Source organism: Pinus tabuliformis, chromosome 1_1, assembly GCF_031772625.1.
Source record: "Pinus tabuliformis cultivar Carrire ecotype Pingquan chromosome 1_1, CPIR1, whole genome shotgun sequence".
NCBI lineage: Eukaryota > Viridiplantae > Streptophyta > Pinopsida > Pinales > Pinaceae > Pinus > Pinus tabuliformis.
This window is the reverse complement of record NC_142297.1, coordinates 668,775,425-668,794,287: the sequence shown is the minus strand read 5'-3', so window position 1 is coordinate 668,794,287 and position 18,863 is coordinate 668,775,425. Positions and strand designations below refer to the sequence as shown.

The window sequence follows — 18,863 nt, the reverse complement described above, 5'->3', positions numbered from 1 at the left end:
ATATTGTTTCCTGTTTTTCATTCTTGTAGTTCACGCAAAGGAAAAGAGTAATGATAATAAATACTGATACGAAAGCTCTAACCTGTATGAATGTATAAAATCATGACACCCATCGTGAACTGACTCTTCGAAAAACACAAAATTGTCCTTCACTGACACTTTGGTATATGTTCATTAATTTCTTTTAAGGCGCGCGCCTAATTTTGGTTTATAGACAGCTTTTCTTGAATGTAGAGCCGAGGAAATTTGCGATGGGCGATAGCAGCATCGCGTCATCGCATTACCTAGATGTGTCATCGCAAATTTTTTCAGATCGGATTATCGCAGATCGCGTTTATCGCAGATCGCAGATATCGCGGATTGCATGAGTCATTAAATCACTGTGTGTTGTTTATGCGATATTGCGATATGCAATGTCGCATATCGGTCGTTGGAGATTTCTTAAGATCTTCATTTAAGAGCGCTTCTTAATGCATGCGATGTGATGGATTTCGCATCGCTTTTTCCGTAGTTTTTTATTACGCTTGTAAAGAAATGTTTATCTTCTTCGCGTGATGCGACATATTTTTAAGGAGTATAATACAAAAAGTTTTATAAAATGTTTTTTGAATTTTTTATTAAGGGTCCCCATTTGCTTAGTGTTATTGCTAATACTAAACAAAGAGGGGGGTTGTTGGTGGCCACAACAAAGGCGATTCACTTGGAAGAACCAGTTATCTCTGCTTTTCTATTGAATTTTTCTAAACTTTCAAAACAGAAAAATTTTCATAAATCTAAGCTTTGTTATGGACAGATAGAGTACATTATGCCTTATTCTATCAATGATATTTTCTTTCAACCTCTTTCTATTCTAATTGTTTGCTTCCTCAGGCTTGTCCTTGTACTTATATCAGCCACTACTTGGTCTTTTTAAAGATAAAATAAAGTCTTCTCTGTGTGCTGGCTTTAAAATATGCTCATTTGTCGTAGGTAGAGCCTCTGCTGCCAGCAGGCGTCCATAGCCTCGACAGGGTTACCTGTTACCCAACAATGATCCTTTATCCTGCTTAAGGCTATTTACAACCTTCGAAGAAAAATCCACATCGACACTTTTTCCTTTTTTATTCTCAAAGAACAATGTCTTAGTTTGGTAGCCAAAATTATGACACAGTCATTCACTTGATTTACACTTTTGCTGAACAAGTTGGCTCGTGATGAGACCCCTTGTCTTTTGATTGCAACAATCTTGAGTTGTTGCCCTGTTTTGGTGGACAGTATTGGCAAAGTCAGCAATTTATAATATCTGTGATCATGATAAGCCGGCTCGTGATGAGACCTCTTATTCTTTGAGATATAGTGTTTCTCGGATTGTTCCTCTGAATGCTGCGATTTTCTTTAGCGGGGAGGAAGTCATTGTTTTTCCTTAAGAAAGCTCTGGACGACAATAAAAGAGTTTGAAAACAACAGTCTTACAGAGAAGCCTTATTTTGCTATTGATACCTTTCATTGTGCTGGTATAAAACAATTCCTTCGCTAAAGGTTGCTTTCATCAAATTTTTGAAGTTGAAACTAGCATCATATCCAGGCTAAAGTTTTTTAACTGTATCTGTCAATAATAAAAATTAGATTTTCAAAATTTTTTTGCTACTTATACAAGCGAAAGCTCAAAATCTGAAAGAGAATTGGTGTCTTTTCCGCGAATACCTGTAGTAACCACTTACAACTGGTTTTATTATGAAAAAGAAAAGAAAAACTATTCTACAAAATAGAAGAATAATCTTCTATGGAAAATATATTTTAAGGATTTGTCCATTAACAGGCAAAGAATCCCTTCTACCTGCTAAATCCTGCAACACAAACGTTGATGGACCTATGACTTCAACAATCTGAAAAGGACCAAGCCACATCTTTTGAAATTTCGTATGTTTGCCCTTTTCTTCATGAGCCTTATCCCATTTCAAAACTAAATCTCCCATCTGAAAAAAATTTCTGGTCATTATGCTTGAATCAAAAGAGGATTTTATTAGCGCTTGGTGATGAGCATGGGTTTTCTTAGCTTGTTCTCGTTGTTCTTCTAATTTAATTATTTCCATTTGTCTGTTGTATGGAGGAAGTAGATACTTCATCGATGTATCGTACTAAAGACAAAGAGGGGATGAATAAGTGAGTTGGAATAACCACTTCTTTCCCATAAACTAAATTAAAGGGAGAAGTGCCGATTGAAGCTTTCTTCGTTATTCTATCTGCCCATAAAGAATTTACCAAAGCTTTGTGCCAATTCTTTTGGTTCTGGTCAACTGTTCTTTTAATAATCCTGATTAGGTTTTTATTTGTTGACTCAGCTAACCCATTACCTTGCAGATGAATATTTCAGTTTGAACCCTCTTTTAAGTACAAACTCAGTTATTGCATTTCCATAAAAGTATGATGCATTATCAAACATTAAAGCCGTTGGCAATCCAAACCTAGTGATTATAAATTGATCTATGAATTCAATAATATTTTCAGAATTAGCTGTCTTGAGAGGAACTGCTTCTACCCATTTAGTAAAATAATCTGTTGCCGTGAGGATGTATCTATGCTGCTTAGAAGAGTGAGGAACGATCTCACCTATTATGTCCAAGCCCCACTGACTGAATGGTTGCTCGATGTTTACCGACTGTAGTGGCAGGGACGGCTTCTTTTGTCTTCCAGCAGTGGTTTGGCAGACTTGACATTTCCTTACGTAACTGTGTGAGTCTTTGAACAGCGTAGGCCAGTAATATCCTGCACGTAAGATCTTATGTGCAGTAGCATCTCCAGCATAGTGTCCGCCTGCTGGTCCGTCGTGGAGTTCCTGCAAAACTTTTTCAGCTTCAGTTTTCTCAAGACATCTAAGAAGAACAGAATCATAATTCTTTCTAAAAAGAACATCATTTATGAGCTGATATTGTTTAGCTTTCAATCTCAGAGCTCTTTTCTTAGTGTGATCTAGGTGTGATGGAGCATATCCGTTCTTAAGATAATAAATGGTGTCAGCATATAATGATTCTGCATCGTTTAGGCTTACCTCATACAGTTGTACATGTTCAGATGAATTTTCAGGAATCTGCAATGCTCCGGCCAACATTTTGCAAAAGACTTGACCTCTTACAATGTTTGCTGGCTTGATCTCAAGGTCGTATTCCTGTAAAGCAGTGATCCAATTTGCTCTTTTCTCACCCACATCCTTCTGTACTAGAAGATTTCTTACCGCTGGAAACGGTACTATGACCTTAGTATGGGTTTTAAGTAAGAAAGGTCTGAAATATTTGACCGCTTTGAAAACAGCATATGCCTGTTTCTCCACGTCTGAATAGTTGAGTTCAGCACCTTGTAAATTCGAGCTAAAAAATGCGATTGGAGCTTTCGCTTTTTCTTGGTTTGCTTGAGTTAGAATCGTAGCATATGATTTCTCTGATGCAAATGTGTATAAGATAAAAGTTTCTGAAAAATTCGGGGTTGCTAAAGATGGAGCATTAATGATAGCTTGTTTGATCAGGTTGAATGCTTCATGTTCATCTTGACCCCATTTAAAATTTGAATTCTTTTTAGTCATGGTTTGCAAAGGAGACACAATTCGTGAAAAATCTGGGACAAATCTCTTTACAAAATTGATTTGACCAAGGAAAGATTGCATGGCTTTTTTATTATGAGGTAGGGATATTTCAGAAATTTCTTTGATTCTGTCAGGCTCGATGTGAATACCAGATTTTGACACTATGAATCCTAGAAGTTTCCCTTCACTTAGTGCGAAAAAAGATTTATTTGGGTTAAGTGAAATCCCATACCTTAAACATCGTTGAAAGATCTGTTTTAAGTCTTTGAGATGGTCGCTTCGCTTCTTGGAGTACACTGTTATATCATCCAAATAAATTACTACGGATTTATTGACTAAACCCTTGAATGCGATGTCCATGGCTCTCTGAAATGTAGCACTGGCATTGATCAAACCAAATGGCATCTTCCGATATGCGTATGTGCCCCATTTAGTTCTGAATGTGGTTTTCAACTGATCATCGGGATGTACCAACACTTGATTATATCCTGAAAATCCATCCAAGAAAGACATCAGTTCTGAACCTGCTACTGCCTGTAATATCTGCTCCATAGGTGGGGGAGGAAAATTGTCTTTTTGACAGGCTTTGTTGAGATTCCGAAAATCGATGCAGATTCTAATATCTTCGTTTTTCTTTCTAACGGGTACCATATTGGAGACCCATTTGGGATGTCTGACCGGGAAAATTATTCTAGCTTTTAATAACTTATTTAGCTCGATTTTTATCTGATTTTCTAAATTGGGGTGGATCTTTCTCAGTTTCTGTTGGACAGGTTTTTCGTTGTCAATCATAGGAATAGTGTGCTGAATGATAGAAGTGTCGTACGTCTTCAGCTCATCGTAATTCCAGGCAAAGACATTTTTATATTGTCTCAAAAGACGAATATACGCTAGTTTTTCTTCAGGGGCTAAGCCGATGCCTAGATTAATGTTTTGTGGTTTATCATCGGTTCCTAGGTTTACTAATTCGTAGTTCAGAGTTGAACTGTAGAGCTTTGAATTGGCAGACCTTTTAAACCGATTTTTCAAATCGTATAAGTCTTCTAACTTAACCACCGATTTAGGTATAGCATTATCAGTGCCATTTTGTTGTATTTGTCGATCGTGATGGTCTTCTTCAATTATCTGATTGGAGTAGGATCCTTCGGAAGTGAGAAAATTTACAATATCAGGATCGTCATTGAATACTCTCCAATTTGTAATGTTGTCAAGGATGGATGGTCTAAAGATTAATTCTATTGAGAACCTATCTAGACTAAACTCTTCGGAGGGAATAAGCCTAGAGGCTACGTTAGCCAATAGGTCTGCACTTGCGTTTTGGAGTCTTGGGATTGAAGAAATATTGAATGCTATGAAATGCTCAGTCAGATCTTGTACTAGAGATTGACAGTGTTTTAAATGACTTGATAGGCAATGAATAGTGTTACGTACCTGTTTGACGACAATCTCAGAGTCTCCGAAGACTTGAAGATACTTGACGTCCAGCCGATTGCTTTGTATAGGCCTTGCACCAAGGCCTCATATTCTGCTGTATTGTTTGTGCAATCGAATTCGAGTCTGCACGTAAGCATGGTCTTATTTCCTTCTGGACTAATCAGAACGCATCCTGCTCCTGCTCCTTCGTTAGATTTAGAGCCATCAAAATATAATTTCCAAAACAAAGATGTATTTACAGGTTTATCTACAAAATTAACACACTTTGAATTATCAGTTTGGGAAAAAATTTCGACTTGGGACAAAACTGATTTTTCTAAGTAAGGTGATGTATGAGCATTGAAATTGCCGAGAAAAGAATCTACCTAGTAATTGCCTATGATACTGCTGTTATACGCTACTGCTTCATTTTCTCCCTCCAATTCCATTACTATGTACTTCTGGTGTAACTCTCGTTCAACCTTTATTTGATTCGGTTTACCATTGTAGGGTAACCACATGTGTGACCAGTCAGTTGAAAAGTATCCATGGAGTTTCTCGGACCAATCCATGCTAAGAATCAAGCCATAGAATTTTGGGATATTAGCCACTAGAATGTCAATAACCTAACATACCTTTGGGTTGGATGACAATCTTATGGTTACTTGATTAAGTTCACCAATCACTTCGACTTGAGATCGATCAAGCTGAACTATGCGCACTGCGGATTTTTGTGGTTGAACATTTAACTTGGCACATATTGATCTGGGTAAAATATTCGTTGAAGCACCAGAATCTACCAAACAATTATGCACATTTTTATTGAAAATTTCATAAGTGAGAAGGAAAGGGGGAGTGTGAGACCTTGATCTTCCTCCAATCAAGGTGATGTCATTTGGATCAATCTTATTGATCATGTTGGTTGGAGGTCTCCCCATGTTGTGGGAAGCTACAGTTGTAGGCAGAGATGTAATAGGAACGGCATGTAATTCTTTCATCATTATCTTCTGTTGATGTTTCAATTTGCTCAATTCGTAAAGGGTAATATTAGCTCTAGTCTTTTTCATGTTGTCAATAATATTGTATTCCATTTCATCCGACACTATTAGTGTTTTTGATGGAGTTGTCTGATTTGATTGGACCGGGCTAGGTTGAGTTGCTTTAGTGGTCGTTTTTTTTGTTGCGACTTTATCTTTTATTGCAGAGCTTGTGCTCTTCTGCTTAGGGGTAGTTTGGGGAGGATCAAGTTGATTTTTGCTTCGTGTGCTAACCGGAAATGCTTCTTGATCTTCTTCTTGTGGGAGGATGAAATCCCACATTCCTTGTAATTCCACAAATTCTTCGTCATCAGTCTGCCCTTCAGTGGTACTCTCTTCTTCTTCCTCTTCTTCGGATTCGACATTTGAAATAGCGTTGGGTGGCTTCACATCCATTGAAGGACCTCTTTTAAAAGCTCTGTAGGGTTTTTTTGAAGAATCTTCTGCTACTTGTTTTTTTATGTCAATCATCTCATTGGACATGGTCTTTAATACTTTTTGCAATCCTTCCAAATCGAAAGGGTCTTTCGTTTGTTTCTTCTTGGAGTCTTCCTTGAAGGTGACTTTTTTAGACTTGCGTTCCTCTATCGCAGATCTCTTTTCCAGGGCTATTACGCTTTTCTCTACTGCTATCGCCTCTGTCAAGTTTTCAACTAAGGTTGTTTTATTTGCCCTATCCACGAAGATTGCTAAGTTTGATGGTAAGGCCATAATATACCATTCACAACGTACTTCTTCGCTGGGTTGGGAAGCAGTGGGAATTTTGTTGAGGATCTTATTGAACCGTAAATTGAAATCTTTGATGGGTTCTCTAGCCTCGGATTTAAGATTGGATAGGTCATTGATTAACATTGCCGTTGATCTGTCATCACCAAACTTGGTAAGGAATTGACTTTGGAAAATGTCCCAACTTGTGATAGACCCGGAGGGTAATGAAAAGTACCATGACCCGGCTGTTCCTTTCATTGTATAGGGAAAAAGCAGAACAACAACATCTTCGTTAGTAACTCCATTAAGATTGACAGAAAGCATGAAATTGTTAATGTGTTCTTCAGCTAGCATGCCTGCTTCTGGATTGAATTTGGGTAGCCATTTCTCAGGATGGGCCGGTATTTGACTGAAGGGTAGAGGCATTAAAACTGCCCCAGGATTATTCCATGGAGACTGGGCCATCGTTGAGTTGCTAGTGAATGAAAGTGCAGAAGATGATCCCTGTGGCTGGGAAGATGAGGACACTATGATCGTAGATGATTGAAGAGGGGTTGTGGGAGTTCCAGTAAGCGGATGGATGATGGTTTGGAATGAAGATGTGGGTGGCCGACTTCGCGGTGAGGGAGTTGAAATGGAGGATGTAGATGAAAGAGTCTCACTGTTAGACTCTTGTGGTGTTTTCCTCGCTCTTTTCCTGGTGGGGAGAGGCAATTCAGTTGGTTGGATGCCAAATTTTTCACTCTTTAATCTGGTCAGGGGATGAGAAGGATTGTACTGTGAAGTCACGCTGCTTTGAGATTTATCAGACCTCTGAGTAGAAATGGAAAATCCCTGGAGTTTGTGAATCAGAGTTTGAACTTCAGGGGGTTCAATGGTAGATTGGTTTGAAATATTAGGTTGTGTAGTAGCGGTTGATACTCGAGCGACTTCTGACTCTGGATTTAAGCGTACTGGGGAAGTCGGGGGAGTTGATGAGGGCGATTTACTCTCAGAATGGTATTTAGATTTTGATTTAGGTGCCATTCATAGTTCGGGCCCTCCTTCTAGCGCCAGATATGTTGAAGCCCCGAAAATCGGGTCGACAACAAGGGGGATACCCGCCCGGTCCGGACCTTGGTTGGCAGCTCCTTATCCGTTTGGTATAGCGGGTCCAACTGGGGATAATGGGACCAGTTTCCCAATCTAAGGGTGTGTGTGTGCAGAATTGGATGTTGCTGATCTAAGGATACTTAAAGCTAATCTAATTCAAACTTTTAAACTAACTTTATGCTATTATAATCTAATGAAAAACAACACATCTAATCTATGCTAACCCGGGGTGTATTTCTTCTATTATGCGATCTAAAAAGATTTCAAACAATAACTGGTAATAAAGATCATTCAGCTATCACAAGAATAGAAATCAATTAAGATGAACTACTTTGCATAAAAAGTTAGGCAAAACAGTTGTGAACGGCATATCGCATAATAAGTTATTCATATATCAGACATAAATAAATGGCTCCAGCGTACAAAAGTGCCAAATGGTAACTCACACATTCATGCAATAACATATAAACAACTAAAAACTGTATATCACTTTAAGAATATAAGCAGAAATGGTCAAGAGATAAAAGTACCATTTGTGACTGATTCTACTCATAAGCTTCAAGCAACAATGATTTATCTCTCCTTGCTCTAACATCTACTAAGAGTACAGAAGTGCAACATCAGTAGCAGATATCAAATGCAAACATTAATAAACCTTGATCCATCCATTCATCAAAACCCCCTCCGAGGGTGCAAAAGTGCATGTTCTGAGGACAAGTTTTTGACAAATTTTTGGACCCTTCTCCAAATGCATGAGAAGGGTTTAAATATTGCTAACTAAATAAATTAATTACATAAATTTAGGATACGGTTTAAATGACCACCCTTCTTCTAAAGCAAAACTATTTCTAAAAACTGAATCTAATTCCTAACTATTTCTGCATTTGCTCCTTAAATGTTGCGAGCATTCAACATTTGCCTGGGAAGAGTCGGCTGGTTGCCTTCTGCTTTTGTTTGAGTTACGCAAACAGAATGGCAAGCGCTGGCACCAATTTTTAGTACACTAGAAGATATTTTTGAGAATTATCTTCTGGTTGGGTGAATTTACTGCGTATATACTTGGCAACAACCCAAATTTCTCTCAAACTGCTTCTGCTTTTGCTATTTCGGTTTCTGGACTTACGAATGACTAAGCAAGTTAGGGACTTTGCTTTCCTGGTGCGTTTTCCTTCTTTAGCGCCTTTTTCCTTTACCGGGTAGAAGTTTCAGGATTTTTGGTAAACATGCTGCTTTTGTGAGCTTTCTGACCCTGAATGTTGAATCACCTATCGACCTCAGCATATGTTGAGTGATACTCTGGAATTTGTGGTTCTGTTGCATGCGGCGTCCGTTTATGAAGGCATATCTTCTCTATTCCCCGAGCATTGACGCTTTCCCCTTTTCCTTAAATGTTTCCTGCTCATTGCTTCATATTGTTTCCTGTTTTTCATTCCTGCAGTTCACGCAAAGGAAAAGAGTAATGATAATAAATACTGATACGAAAGCTCTAACCTCTATGAATGTATAAAATCATGACACCCATCGTGAACTGACTCTTCGAAAAACACAAAATTGTCCTTCACTGACACTTTGGCATATGTTCATTAATTTCTTTTAAGGCGCGCGCCTAATTTTGGTTTATAGACAGCTTTTCTTGAATGTAGAGCTGAGGAAATTTGCGATGGGCGATAGCAGCATTGCGTCATCGCATTACCTAGATGTGTCATCGCAAATTTTTTCAGATCGGATTATCGCAGATCGCAGATCACAGATATCGTGGATCGCATGAGTCATTAAATCATTGTGTGTTGTTTATGCGATATTGCGATATGCGACGTCGCATATCGGCCGTCGGAGATTTCTTAAGATATTCATTTAAGAGCGCTTCTTAATGCATGCGATGCAATGGATTTCGCATCGCTTTTTCCGCAGTTTTTTAGTACGCTCGTAAAGAAATGTTTATCTTCTTCGCGCAATGCGACATATTTTTAAGGAGTATAATACAAAAAGTTTTATAAAATGTTTTTTGAATTTTTTATTAAGGGTCCCCATTTGCTTAGTGTTATTGCTAATACTAAACTAAGAGGGGGGTTGTTGGTGGCCACAACAGTTAGCTCAGTTAACTGAGTTAAGTCCAATTAAATTAGTTCCAAACAGTTGGAGGAACTAATTGTGAGTTCAATCAGTTAATGCATGCATGCATGCAACTAGTATTCTCCAGATAACTAAATATTCTCTCATAAATAACCAATGCATATCAGTTCAGAAAAAGACCTAGTTGAGATTAAAGACAGGGACATTGTACTATTAGTTGGAGGAATTTTCTATAAAGGAAACTCATCCATGCAGAAGGAATTATCTCCTTCAGGATTGCGCAGTTATTTCATAGGTCAGTGTTGTGTGTGAGGTGAGAATCACATAGGTTGCAGCTTGAGGACCTAGGAGAAACTGCACAAGGAAATAGGAGGCTTGCAGGATTGAAAGAAGGCACATGTGGTGTCTATTATGTCTATGAGCAGCAGAGGGATTGTACTCAAAGCTGGATAGCCTGTAAGCTAAAGCTTTGTGTAATATGGACATATTTCCACTTGTATGATAATATAGAGATCAAGGTTTTTAGCTGAGGCTTTCCCTAGAGTATTCTTCTATGTTTCATGTGTGATTGAATCTTCTTCTCTATTATATGTGTTCTGGTTGATCTTGCTCAAAATCGATTAAGCTTCCGCAAGTTTGTTTGTAGAAGTAGATCAAGTATTTTGCTTTAGTTACATTGCATTATCAGGTGATCTACAGTGAGAATTTCTACGTATCAAAGGTAGCTAATCCATAGAGAAATTTCTACAATGGTGGGGTACACATAAGGATAGCTTTGATGGATGGCAGGATTACAAAAGAATGATGAGGTTAGAGTTTGGGCATCCTAACACTAGATCTACTAAGAAATATAGCAGGAAGGATGATCCACGCCATCACCTAGAGAAATGGACTAAAGTGTGAGGGACAGAACCACAACCGGGGTGGGTACACATATTCTACCATACTTTGGACACAATTCCCATGAATTGGTATTTGGAAACAGAGCTCCGGCATGGCACCGCAAAGTGGGATATATTGAGGGAAGAGTTCTTATTGACCTTCAGTTTTGAAGATGGCTTCGCAAGCATTGATGAAGCCCTACAGGAGATTAAGGCAATTATCTTCAGAATGCCGCAAGAACCTATGGCGTGGGTCCAACAAGATTGGAGCACCCATCTGCGCCATGCACTGGAATGCTACAATGACTGTTGAAGAGGAGGATGAATATCCAAGAAATATTAAAATTCTAGACATAGAAGGGCATTGCAAAGTAGAGGGCCCACAAATAGACAGCCCAGACATCACCGCACTGTTGAAGAAAAAGGAAGTAAACATTGGTACTGAACTAGAACCGAAGTTTGCAAATATTGGAGATTATTGGGACGATGCTACTGTGGATAAGCTTGTTGAGTTACTCCACGAATATCAGGACCTTTTCCCTACCAAGTTTTCAGATTTGAAGGGCATAGTTGGTGATTAGGCGTTATGAAAATCACTCTGAAGCCGGACGCGAAGCTTGTTAAACAGAGGTCGTATCGCCTTAATCCTAAATACAAGGAAAAGGTTCGCCTAGAGTTGGATAAGATGCTGGAAGTAGGCATCATAGAACCGGTTGAGGAATCTGATTGGGTGAGCCCGATGGTGGTTCAGAAAAAGAGACAGAAGGGCGAGATAAGGATTTGCATAGATCTACAGAGGCTTAACGACGTGTGTGTCCATGATCCATTCCTGACGTCATTTACCGATGAAGTATTAGACAATGTTGGAGGGTAGGAGGCCTACTCTTTCACTGACGGGTTCTCTGGATATCATCAGATTAAGATCACACCTGAGGATAGGAGCAAAACGACCTTCGTGACGGAGTGGGGTTGTTTTCAATACACTGTGATGCCATTTGGACTCAAGAATGCGCCTGCGATATTTTCTCGTGTAGTCATCATAACATTCAAGGAGTTCATTCATAAGTTCTTGGAAGTATACTTTGATGACTGGACAATGTTCGAATTAGTAAAGCGCCATGTAGCAAGTCTGCGTTTGATGTTGGATATATGTTGTGGATACTAGATCGCACTGAATTTGAAGAAATGCATCTTTTGTGTTCCCTTTCGAATCTTGTTGGATCACGTGATGTGCAAGAAAGGGCTGATGGTGGACCCTACAAATATTGCAGTAATTGTGAATTTGGAGGCCCCAAGGAACGTTAAGCAGTTGCGCGCGACGCTAGGACATATGGGATATTATAGAAAATTATCAAAGCATACGCTCAAATTACCGCGCCTATGGAGAAACTACTAAAGAAGGACGCAACATTCTATTGGGACGAAGAATGTCAACATAGCTTAGATGTCTTGAAAGAAAAGATGGTCACCATGTTGATCTTGGTATTCTCGGATTAGAAGAAGGAATTTTACGTACACATGGATGGCTCTTGCATTGTGTTGGGTGTAGTGTTAACGCAAGCAGTGAAGGAGAAATGGACCATCCTATAGCCTATGCGAGTAGGAAATTACTGAAGGCTGAGAAGAATTACTCAACGACTGAGCACGAAGGATTGGCCATGGTGTATGCGTTGCAGAAGTTCAGGCACTATCTGTTAGGAGGGAATTTCAAGATGTACACAGATCATTCTTCCTTGAAATACCTGGTCAATAATCATGTATTGGGGGGGAGATCTGCATATAGTTGCTACTATTCTAGGAGTATGACATTGAGGTAATTGTGAAGCCATGGAGGTTGAATGTAGGACTTGACCATCTGTCGCAAATCGACACAAGAGAGGAGCCCAATAATCTGGAGGAAGGGTTTCCAGATGCACAACTCTTTATTGTGTATGTAGAAGATAACCATTTTGCAGATATCATTCAATTATTGACTACAGGGATGGAACCAAAAGGGTATACAAGTCAGCAAAAGAAGGAACTTGTAGTGTGCGCGACATACTTTTCAGTTATTGTGGGACACCTGTATAAGATGGGTGTAGATCAAATATTGTGATGATATGTGCTAGATTTTGAGAGAGATAGCATTATCACTGAAGCTTGTGGAGGGGTTGCAAGAGGACATCATGCATGAAAGATGACTGTGCAGAAGATTGTGCACGTAGGTCTATGGTGGCAAACACTACACAAGGATTCCAAGGCATATTGTAAGGCATCCGATGCATGTCAGAGAACTGGCAGACCATCACAAAGGGATGAATTTCCATTACAACCTCAAGTATTGTTGCAGCCATTTGAAAAATGGGTGATTGATTTTGTTGGGCCAATTCATCCCCTAGGGAAGAAAACTGGTGTGCGTTATATCATCACCGTGATGGAATATCTAACCAGATGGGTAGAAGCACAGCCGGTTAAGGATTGTACAGGGGCCAGAGTAGCAAAGTTTTTGTTTGAGTATGTGTTAACCAGATTTGGTTGCCCAAACGTGTTCATGAGTGACAGAGGTACGCACTTTCTGAACGAAACAATCAGCGCGTTAACAAAATAATTCTAGGTCTACCATCAAAAGAGTACACCGTATCACCCACATGCTAATGGAACTGTTGAAGCATTCAACAATATTTTGGAGAACGCACTGACAAATATCTGCAACGCATAGTAAATTGAATGGGATGTCTGCGTACCTGCAGTATTATGCGCATGTAGGACTACTTGCAAGAAGCTGATAGGACAAACATCGTTCTATTTGGTCTATGTTGTATAAGATGTAACGTCGATGGGGTATATTGTGCCTAGTCTGCACATAGCAGCTCTCACAGGTATGGCAGATCGCGAGGCGTTGGAAGACCGGCTCATGCAGCTGATGGAGCTTTAAGAGGGTCAATTTTTGGCAAGATTTCATCCGCAAGTACAGAAGGAACTTGAAAAAGCATGGCATGATCGCCACATCAAAATTCACAACTTCAAGGTAAACGATCTTCTCTTGTTATATGATAGTAAGTTCACTAAATTTCTAGGTAAATTTTAGATGCATTGGTTGGGGCCATATATTATCAAAGAAATTACAGATGGAGGTACATTTCAGCTTCAGCTCGTGAAGCTGAATGGAGAACCTTTCCCAAGAAGAGTGAACGGGAGCCAGTTGAAGTTATATACAGGGGATCCTATGCAATGGCTATATGGCGACATGACAGTCTTAGTGCTCCAGGCAATTGCAAGGGAACACGAGACTATAAAATACACTACCAGGTTTGGAGGACTACATAGCAGGATGGCTGCGCAGAAGATAATGAATATGCAATCCAGGGAGCTGTGCGTAGGAAGCTGCGCCATGGAGGGACGTGCCGCACAACACAACAGAAAAGTAACTATTGGAGTCACTATTCACGACTTGACAACCAGAAGTGAAGATTAGAAAAGTAGCCGCTGGTGTGTGTGAAGCGAAAGCAGAGGTTGGCCGAGTTCAGTTTGAAATCAATATGAAGATCACAAAGTTGTATTTAAAGTTGCATCCCATGACTTCGCCTGAGGTTTGGGAGTAGTGTGGAACCGTGATCAAAGAAGGAATGGCCACCCTAGATGCCACAGTTGCTGACTGTTCAACATTATTTGAGCAAGCCATGGATTTGGTGACAAATCTGCAGGAGGAACTGAACCTGGATACACTGAATATGAAAGTAAGGGAGCTACAATGACAATATGATGAAGTTAGGTCAACGACACGCTCCATCGCACTAGTGTAGTGCCTAGCTAAATTACAGGAGGGAAAGAAGCTCCTAGTGCAGGTAGAGGAATCACAAAAGAAGGAGGCCTTGCTAAAGGCCAGGTTACAGCCATGGTTGGAAGAGGCTTATCAAGTCACGACCACCATCCAGGACAAGATTAAAGGCTTGCAGCAGACACAATAGACAATGAGGTTGGTCACAAAAGGACCAACTATAGAACAGTTAGTTGAGGAAGTCAAGCGGGAAGCAACTATGAGGATTTCTAAAGTCACCATGATCTAGATAGAGCTGGGGGATCTTCGCAGCAAGATCGCAGCGGCAGCTGAGTGACTCGAGGGCGAGTCACGATTTTTGTGTTGGGGGCCTGTTGGGATGAGGTCCCCCGGGTTTGTTTTGGGGTTAAGATAACCCAAGTTTTGATGTATTTTTTGTAAATAATGTAAAGTATCTGCAATTTGTGGATGCGGAGCGCGTAGATGATTATGAGTCAAAGGGGTTTTAGCCCCTTGTTTATGTAAAGTGTGAGTCAGTTGGATATCCACCCATGGTCCACGGACCATGGGATTGTATGAAAAAGGGTATAAATAGGTGTGTCTTAAAAAGTCCAAGGCATGTCTATGTAGAGATTGGATGTAATGGGTCAATAGAAGAGAAGTGATAGCTTAGAGAAGTGGGTCAGATAGGAAAATAAAGGCTCTATAGCTGAATGCGCGGAGGCCTAGGTAGAGTCTGTAGCTGAGTGCGTGGACCCCTGCAGTTGAGTACGCAAGCTAGTTTTGAGTCTGTAAATATGAACTGAAGATCAATAAAGAAAGTTACCGAAGAATTCATGTGTATATCTATTTATCTTTGTTTACTTCTGTTTATGACATATGTTGTTGATGAATAATGTATTTATGGAATAATGATCTAATGATGCATGATTCTCTTGAATAAGCCTTAATAGATGTATGCAATGCATGTTTAGTACTTTCACGAAGATGTTGATGAATTCTGTTATGTCTACTAAATAACTTAAGTAGATCTGCATGAACACTAATTTAGGGTTATTCTATGATGTGCATAAGTGGATAAATCAATTGTTAAGGGCCTGCAAATGCTGATCGTAGACCTTCGCAGAGGTCTGAAGGTTGTTTTAATAGAGTTGTAGTACCAATCCCTAAGGGCTTATCGATCTGCACGAAGGTAGGTACGAGGCATTAAAAGACATCACAACCATATCTAGATGCATAAACTTCGTTCTTACATCCCCCCATACTACTTTGGGTGAGACTGCAGTCTATGCTACATGGGTTGTTGCCGAAAGGGCCAGTAATGTAGGGATTTGTTGGTTGGTGCAACTAACTCTGAACCTGGGTCAGGACCCCATAAGCCAACAGGCTATTTAGTTCTAATGTGGTTTTCATTGGGGATGTCCTTGCCCCAAAAATGGGTGCCCGAGGAAGTCCTAAGTGGCACCCTGACAACAACATCGGCATTGACCAGTGTGAGAGAAATCCAAGCGGAGTGAATGGAGAAAGGTGTATTGTCGCCATCTAGAAATGAGTCCCTTGACGTTGGGATCTGTACAAAGTAGAGAGGCCTCCATGGCATCAACAATGATGATTCCCCCATACTCATCACCTCCAACTCCGAATATGAACTCACATGAAATTTCATTTTCACAATATTCCCCGACCTAGATTCGAATCCCCTTTTCATGTCTGGCACTGGTAAATCTGACAGCCTAACTGAAGGGAGCCTTATGGATCATCGACACACTGAGGCTCCAGTTAATTGTCCATTTGCTTCTCCTAAAAATATAGCTCCCTATTTTCACAAGCCAAAAAAGCCACTCTTGATTGAATTTGAATTGAAGGTGGTCAACCGCCATACATAGTCTACCATCTTTGTCCATAATATTAAAACATCACTGATGAAATAAGACCAACCAATCATATGAGAAACTAGAAATGATGAAAGTGTTCCTCAGAATTTTACAAGAATATGCCTATTGGATTGGAGAACCAAAGAAGGAATAGTTGTGTGTTGCTTATCCCCACTCACAATTGGTAACCATTGTAACTAAAAAACAAAAGAAGAAGAATAATATCAATGATAATCCAAGGACCATATTTGGCTACCTAGAAACTCCAAATATCATATCATCGCAATTGATTATATATCAATGTAAATGAGGGATGATTTGGCACGGTGTTGTGGAGGAGGGGACCCGGTCCTAGTGTTGGGCCTTGACAAAAATAGATGGTTCCTGCAACCAACATTAACTGTGACTCTAGGCATGCCTCCAATATCATAGAGAGTGAGATCATAGACAATAAAATTAAGCTACCTGGTTCCTCACATGTAAATGGCTACAGATCCTTCCAGAATCGACGATGTTTGATGATGCGACCCAACAAAAAACTTCTCACCACCAAAGGATGCTTGCAACATAGAAAATAGTTTCAGGAGTTACAAGAAAACATGATCTAGATCTAGATTTAAGGATATTCACTAGAAACCCTAAAAAAAAACATGACTTCCATGAAGTCTTCACCCGCTCTAATACCATTGATTTGGATGTGGGGAGACGAGAGATGAAAATTCCCAAAGAGAAGATAAAACACACAGAAAACACATAAAGAGACATTTAATTAAAAAAAACAAAGAAAATTATTCCATCTACATTGTGTGGATGAATATGTCCTCTTATAAAGTGAGGCTTTTTATTTATAGTATTTTTTAGTTACAATACCATGGGTGAATACCATGGGTAACTAGCAAGGGTGGACGCGACTTTCCATTGATATCACTTTTCTTTTGTAATAGCCACTGGAGCAAATTTTGTGATAACATAGCACAAGGAAAAGGTCCTTCATATGAACTTCCTATACAACCTAGGTCCCAACCCTTTTAACAGTCACACATAGCTTTTATCCACTAGGACAACTCATCAATCAAATGGGCCACTTCTATATTTCCTATCGGGAGTTCATTTTGTAAGCCTGAATCTATGTCATCCCAACCTTCCTCAACTATGCATCCAAGCATTCTTTCCAGGATTTCCTTTCCAGGATGATGTAAATAGGTATGTCGGCCCCGACTCCACTTGCCTTGTTTTGCACTCTCTTTCCCATACTCAACTTGGCCCACATGTTATGTTTGCCCCATCCTTAACGGTCTGGTCCTCTCCTATTTGCGTAAAGGATTCCTCCTCTAGGAGATGGAATCTAGGAAACTAATATATTTTTGTTAGCCACTGATCCCAAATCCCATCAGTTGTCATTGCTGACCCTTTTTCAAATATGTGCATGCCCTTTCCTCCAGGATGAGTCAATAGTACTAGTGGCTCTCTTTACTCTGCCTTTTCCATACATCAAGCTTCCATGTCATCATCATGCTTTTCCTATTAGTTGAACTCCACATCAGCCCGATGCTTAGTGAGCTTGACTGCTTCCTTATGCGCTCATCTCTCGACCTTCCGGGATAGAACCTCTAGCCCGACACTATCAAGTCATGGACTCCTCTAATATAATTAAAGTTTTGTCTCTCGGATTCTGTTAATTAATGCTTTGTTCGTCGAGGCTAAAAGAAACTAAGTCTTTTTCTCTTCTATGTTTTACTCGATGCTCAACTTCTAGTCCATTGTACCCTGATCTTGACCCTATGTCTTCAAGCTTTCCTTTTTTCTTGTACTTAATGCTTGACTTCTTCCTCAAGCTTAAACTAGCACTCCTCCTCTAATCGTTTATAATCTCTAGATCTCCATGCTTCCATTGCGTCTCTAATCCCTCCCACTATGCAATTATGATTGGATTAGATCCTTGATCCACTATTTTGATCAATTATCACTTGATAACTTCTTAAACTTTAAAGGGACTCTAGGCCCTTCTCCAAAGGATTTCTACTTCCTTTGTGAAATCAATTCCTCTGCATTTAAATTGTATTCTCAGATGCTCTCCCTTTTGATATTTGATTCACATGCAACACTCTTAATTCACACACTTAGATCTAATATAATACACAGGCCCAAATCCATACATTAATATACGATTCACACAATCTTTTCATACTCAAATAGAGTGACTAATTTCATTAATATTCACACAATTTGTACATAATCGTTACATATAAGGCCTTTTAATGCTCTAGTCTGATATTCAGTACAATTGGTACTTCTTTCTTTATGGCCACCCTTGGCCTTGGCTTCGTCAATCCTCTCGAATCTCCTCTAACGCTCCTTCTTCTAAAAACATTTTTTCTTCAATTTACATAATTATATAAAAGAGGATTCTGACCTACAATCAGTTCAGATCCATGAAATCCTCAACAAACCCTTATTCTAGGATCCTCTAGA

The 18,863-nt window shown here is 39.6% G+C and overlaps 1 pseudogene; it reads right to left on the bottom strand.

Annotated features, from left to right (window-relative positions):
• Positions 1-16,183, bottom strand: part of LOC149215178 (uncharacterized) — a 30,099-nt pseudogene extending 13,916 nt beyond the window's left edge.
• Between the last annotated feature and the right edge of the window lie 2,680 nt (positions 16,184-18,863).